Raw genomic sequence first — 6,279 nt, forward strand, 5'->3', positions numbered from 1 at the left:
TTACAGATTTAATTCCACTTAGTTTATTCCAATACAAAAGGTACGTTTAAATAAAGGCTTAAAGTATAAGCTTTCTGGGGCAAGGACCTTATTTTCATATTTGTCTACAAACCACTTAACGCACTGTCAGCACTACACAAATAAAAACCTAAAGGTGGTATTACAGTAGACCGTCATGCTAAGCATTTTCTCCTGAATAGGCTTCACCCAACTCTGAATTTTGCTCAGTGTACAAGGGCACAGCTGTAAAGCACACCACGTCAAATGCATATGCATACAAATCAGAACAGTTGCACTTTGTAAGTGCAAACAGTATAAAAAGAGGAAAAAAAGAAGACATCTTTCTGGTTGCTGGTAGGATTAAATAAATAATTTAATAAAGCTAAAAGGCAAACTTCAAAACATCCACAAGAGAAAGAGTCCAGAGAAAGATGCGATTCCAAGCAGTAAGGGGATGTAGTTCCTCAGTTTCAGCGTGAACCCCCCATCAAGAAGTAAAAGTTTCTCGTAGTATTGAAAGTTAATAGCTTGAAAAACAGACAATTTTTTTCTATTAAGAACAAGTATGCGTTTCACTATGTTTGCGGACATATAATAAACAAAATCTAACGGCCACTTGGCCACTTATGCCTGAATTCTTTTCATTCGCCAAATGGTTTAAAGCAAAACAGACTACTCCAGCTAAAATAATGAAGGTAATTCTATCAGTTTGGTTCCTTTACATGTGGCTCGGTTCATTCACTCAAATCCCAGCCACACTAAGAAACTCAATGCAGAAAAGCCACAACAGACTACAGAAAGACTCCTATCCATCTTAAACAGTTCCTATTTCAGTTTTGCTGTTTTGAAAAGATAGAAGTTAAAGTAACAGAACAGCAAAGTCATTCAAAGAAAGCAAAACACTGAAGCTAGATCAACTTTTAGATACTGACAAGGTAACACAGAACAGAACCACTTCAGCGATCCTGAGAAATTTAAAATATTTATTTAGATGCAAGTCTTATTTGTAGTCAAAATAAAACATTACAGGAAAAAAAAAAACACACTGTTGCAGTCCTTCAGCACAATTTCCCATGCCTAAAGTTACCCTTCTGCCAGGCTTTAACACAAGCCATATTCTCAAAAACCTTTGCAATACCCTTAGAAATTTTGTTTTTATTAGCTCAGTATTACTAATAGTTTAGTATCGCAGAATCTCTGAAATATTTTTGAAAAGATGGTGACTACGATAAATGTGTCACCTTTAACAGACACTCAATTTATAGTCTACCCAATAATGCTTTAATTATTTTTAATTATTTAAAGCTTTATGAATAAATTGGGGGGGACTACATAAAATTACCACTGACTTTTGAATTAAGTTGTTCTGTCCATCTTATTTTTCCTTGAGGCAGTAGCAATTCAGCTGAAATCAAGCCTGCAAAGAAAAATATTACAAATATATATTAATTTCCACAGTTAACTGTATCTACATTGAGAAATCAACTACAGGGGAAGACGGCACCAATACAACTAACACGTAAAATTGGGTAGTCAGCCAATATATTTTGGTTTTAAATCCTTCACCAGAAGGGTGTGGAGGGTCATTTTTTTTTTTTTGTTATGATATAGTTTCAAACCAGACTCATTCCCATTACAGAACAGTAAATTACTCTGAACACAACCTTACAGTATCAGTGGACAGAACAGAAGCTTGCTTCCATACGTGACAAAGAACAGTGAAAGGAAATAAAATTTAAAAAGCTACATTATCAGTACCTTCGTGCTACAAAAATGCCTAATGAAAATGGAAAGACAAGCCATCCAACAGACCTATTCAAGAAGCGTAACAGCTCACTGTTGAGATTACAGTATTAACACAAAGGGATAAGTTACCTATGGATTCAGTCTAGATGTATTTTTTAAATCTCCCAGAAGAATCACACTCCTACATACAAATAGCTCTCTGTAGTAGCGCATGTATTCTTCAAATCCTTGCAGATATTCCATTAATTAAGTGACAAATAAAACCTAGATTCTGCAAGCTCATTTCAATGATCTCAAAAAAAAAAAAAAACCCAACAGCATCCTCTAGGCAGAGAACGTTACTGATTTAACCATTCTACCAACAAAATATTTATTCAAGTGTAAATTGGTTTATGAACACTACGATACTTACCTAATCCAAGGGGACGACACAAGGTGTCGTTAGCACCACGCGATTTATATTTTTCCAGTTTGTTTTCCTTGAGATAATATCACAAGTTATTGTTGATACTACATTCGTAGCTGTTTGACATAAACTTGACATCACAGGAATCAGCTGTGAACTGTAAAGCCAAAAAAACAAATTTCGCATCTGAACTAAGTAGCATTTCCTAATTTCAGAGAGCAGAGACATTTGTAAACAACAGCTATCTGGATATCACTATATTGCTTATTGGCAACAACATTTTTCAACAGAAGTAACTATGAACAAATTACTGTTTCATTTAGAAAATAGGTCTTAGTGCAAAATGACAAAAGGCTATATCAGAAAATCAAAAAAAAAAAGGGGGGGGGTAAAAATATCTGCCATGAAACTTTTCAGCAACATCTACACAGCGACTCCGGCTGCACTTAACGTGGAGTCAGTTCACAAAATTGGTTATGCCTATGACTCAGGCAGAACGTTGCTTGGAAGAAAAAAGTAACTAAAAGCCAAGAAGCACATTATTTTGACAGCCAAAGCATTCCACACTTGATACATTCAGCCACGTATCCATGACATGCGAACAGAAGTGTCCAAGGGTGAAGTGCTCTGTGTTTCTAGAAAGAGAAAGCTCACGACTTCGAGCTTCCAATTCGCTTTCCAGATGCCTACTGATTGTTCCAGAAGCCTTTTCAGGAGGATACACTTGGACAAATAATCCACAATCAGTGTCCGATATCTCCCCACTTTCAAAAAAAAAAAAGCAACTACAGCAGGTCGATTTCCACCATTCTTCCTCCCTACCAGCTAAGGCAAAACAAGCCAAACATCCAGGGCTCTCTCTGTAATCCCAATTACCTAAAGGAAAAGAACCAGAGCCATCAGTTTTCACTTTTGAAATCTTAATCGGCATTACAGACAAATAGATATATCTGAATCTTAAAAAGTAAACATGCATGCAGTCAGGCAACAAAAATCCCAATACAGAAGGCTAGTGAAACCTGCACTCACACCCCGGAGAGCGCAGCAGGCATATTTACCGGAGAACGCAGCACTTCACTGCTAACGTTCTCCTACCCTTCTAAAAGAAGCAGGCATCTCCTCCGGTCTCCGAGGAAGCGAAAAACCAACCGAAAAGAAAGGGACGCTTCTCATTTTACCGGGAAAAAAAAAAATCAGTCTGCAGGACACCCGAGGAGGAAGGCGCTGACCCAGACTAGAGACAGCAAACAAAGCACGGAGCAAACCCGAAAAAGCAGCGGGGGCTGCCCGAGGAATCCCGAGCCGCAGGGAGCAGAACCGAGGCAGGCAGCCAGCCGGCCGCAGCGTGGCGGAACAGCCCAGGGAAATCCCTAGCTTCCCCGCAAAAGCTTTTGCTGCTGATAAGCGTCGGGAGCCGTGAAGGGCTCCGCCAGACCTGCCTCCCCAAGGAGGGCTCCCCCCGCCTTCCCTAGGGCGGACCTCCCGCCACACGGGACCCTACGGCAAGGGAAGAAGCGGGGCGGCCCCACACCCCTCACAGTAGCACCCACCCTAGATACTCCACCTCTGCTCCCTGGCGGCGGCGGCGGCGTTACCGGTTGCTGCTGCTGCTGCTGCTGCTGTGGCTGCTGCCGCCGCCGCCACCGCCACCACACCATACGCAGCAACAGCAACCCTCCACCCCCCAAGAACCACGAACAACCCCCAGACGCAAGAGCGCCACACACGCAAACACATATATACACACACCAGTCACCTTACTCCCAAAATGGCGCCACTCCGAGCTACAACGGTCAGCGCGCCCAAACCTCGCGAGAGCTGCCGCGCGATTCCACAGGAGCCTGAGACGGGGCTTACTGGCCGCCGACGGGGTGTGCGACCCTACCTCGCCGGCAGGAGCTCTCTGCCGTGACGTTATGAGAACAATCCCGAACGTTCAACGCGGGACGGCGGGGACGGTCCCTAACGCGCGTCCTGCCTCGCCCGCGGGAGTTCCCGGCACCGACGTAATGAGTTGTGCGGCGGCGCAGCCTTACTGGCCCCAGCGGCCGTGCCCTGGTACGAGCCGCCGAGTGGCCAGAACCGGTCACTGAAACGAACGCTCAGGCCGCGATCATACAAACCATCCCAGACGCCGCTGAAAGATGCGCGCATTACGATCTTCCCGCGGATGTGGGCGGAAGAGGCCGGTAGAACACCTCCCGCCCCTGCGTCGGGAACCGCGCGGCCCGGCCGCTGCCCGCAGCTGCTGGTTGAGCGCTGCTAGCAAAGGCAACAGAGTTAAGTCACCCTGCTCGCCGGATTTGAAACTAGTGAGAGCCCAGTATCACCGTTTAAACAAACAAACTAACTAAAAAACCAGCATTTTCATTAAATTTATAAAAATAGCTTGAACTTATGAGTGAAAATATGTTTAACATATTGCAATCATTTGACGCGTGCCTTTTTTAAAGAAGTGAGACAGGGAACAAGATAAAGGATGTTGATTCCGTAGGTCTTAGCTACCACAATGGTATGTTAACGACCCCAAAGATAGGGGAGTAAAAGACTCTATGCATAGATAATGGAACCAGCAAGAACTGGCTTGACTGCTGAAGTCTGCCAAATAAAGGAAGGGTCAGGAGTTTAGCAGCAAGGAAGACATCTGGCCTTCATCAAAAGACCACCAGAGTACGCCCGACGACCACCCAAGGACTCCAGTATGCATGTGAATAGGGGCGGGAACATACGTTAATGATTCTTCAGAGACCCGATGAATATGCAAGAGCCTTACGGGAAATGAAATGAATATGTATTTGTCCTACTAATATAAGCACACCGCCAGTAACCCTTGGTGTGTGTGTTAGGTGGAGCGATCCCCCACACACCCACCGCCGTAATAAAGAATACCTGCTTAATAACTTTGGTTATTGAGTTTTCACTGCGTCAGAAGTACGATGCACCTTCATTTGGCCTGGAAACTAAATGTCTGAAATTACGCTGTGCAATTTGGAAAACTCATTTCCATTGCAAGTGTCCTGGTTTCAGTTAGGATAGAGTTAATTTTCCTCCTAGTAGCTGGTAGAGTGCTATGTTTTGGATTAGGATGAGAAGAGTGCTGATAACATGCTGATGTTTTAATTGTTGCAGAGCAGTGCTTACACCAAGCCAAGGACTTTTCAGCTTCTTGCTCTGTCCTGCCAGCGGGCAGGCTGGGGGTGCAGCAGGAGCTGGGAGGGGACAGACCCAGGACAGCTGACCCAAACTGGCCAAAGGGGTAGTCCATACCATCTGACGTCATGCTGAACAATATATAGGGGTGGCTAGCCGGGGTGGGGGAGCCGGCTGCTCAGGGATAGGCTGGGCATCGGTCAGCGGGTGGTGAGCAACTGCATTGTGCACCACTTGTTTTGTACACATTATTAGTAGTAGTACTATTATCATTATTATTATTATTTGAAGGGATGCACGACACGGACTCCTGATGGCTCTTGAACAGGAGACCCTTTATTGCCATTTTTCACCACTACATATACTTTCCCCGTAGCCCCACGCGCTGTCCACGCGCCCAAATCTGTCTTACAATTGGTTAGAGACCCTCAGACGCGCGCCTTGAGCCAGCCAGCAATTAGCCACTGCCCAAAGCTCATCTTTAACACTGTAGCCAATTTACTTTATCTCGACCTTGCTCAAGTTTTTGGTTCTACCGCTGTTTTCCTCATTATCTCTAACTCAGGGACGTGTGAAACAGCACAAAGCTCCCTGCGAATTCCTTTCCCACAATTCCCCCTTTTTTATTTTCAATCAACCATACGCTTTCTATAGGTTTTTCTATCAATCACCGCAGACACTGCAATAAGCAAGGTACAATAAGCAACAGGGTAAAAATCACATGCAGAATTACGATTGTAAAGTAGCGTGCCTACTAGAATCTGCATCAGTCAACAAGCCACTAAGCGCTAGGGATGTTGCTTCGCAGCGATGCTGCTTCTCACTCACACAGCACAATCACACAATCACGCAAAGAAGCCTCTTGCACTTCTCATTCATACCACAAGAAAATATCACTTAAAATAATTTGTCCACGGCTTCAGGAGGTCCTTGTCTACTCCCGTGGTGAGCGGCTGAGAGTGGAGACCCCTCCGAGG

General features: G+C 44.3%; 1 long non-coding RNA gene across 2 annotated transcripts; it reads right to left on the bottom strand.

Annotated features, from left to right (window-relative positions):
• Positions 1-953: 953 nt before the first annotated feature.
• LOC121062969 lies at positions 954-5,038 on the bottom strand. Of its 2 annotated transcripts, none has more exons than XR_005815764.1 (5): positions 3,909-5,038; positions 2,720-3,028; positions 2,159-2,225; positions 1,350-1,417; positions 954-965 (listed from the first exon to the last, which is right to left on the bottom strand). It is a non-coding gene; the product is annotated as an uncharacterized LOC121062969 (long non-coding RNA). The 2 variants fall into 2 exon arrangements; XR_005815763.1 differs by having other exon boundaries at positions 3,902-5,037.
• Between the last annotated feature and the right edge of the window lie 1,241 nt (positions 5,039-6,279).

This window comes from Cygnus olor (genome assembly GCF_009769625.2).
Source record: "Cygnus olor isolate bCygOlo1 chromosome W unlocalized genomic scaffold, bCygOlo1.pri.v2 SUPER_W4, whole genome shotgun sequence".
NCBI classification, from domain to species: Eukaryota; Metazoa; Chordata; class Aves; order Anseriformes; family Anatidae; genus Cygnus; species Cygnus olor.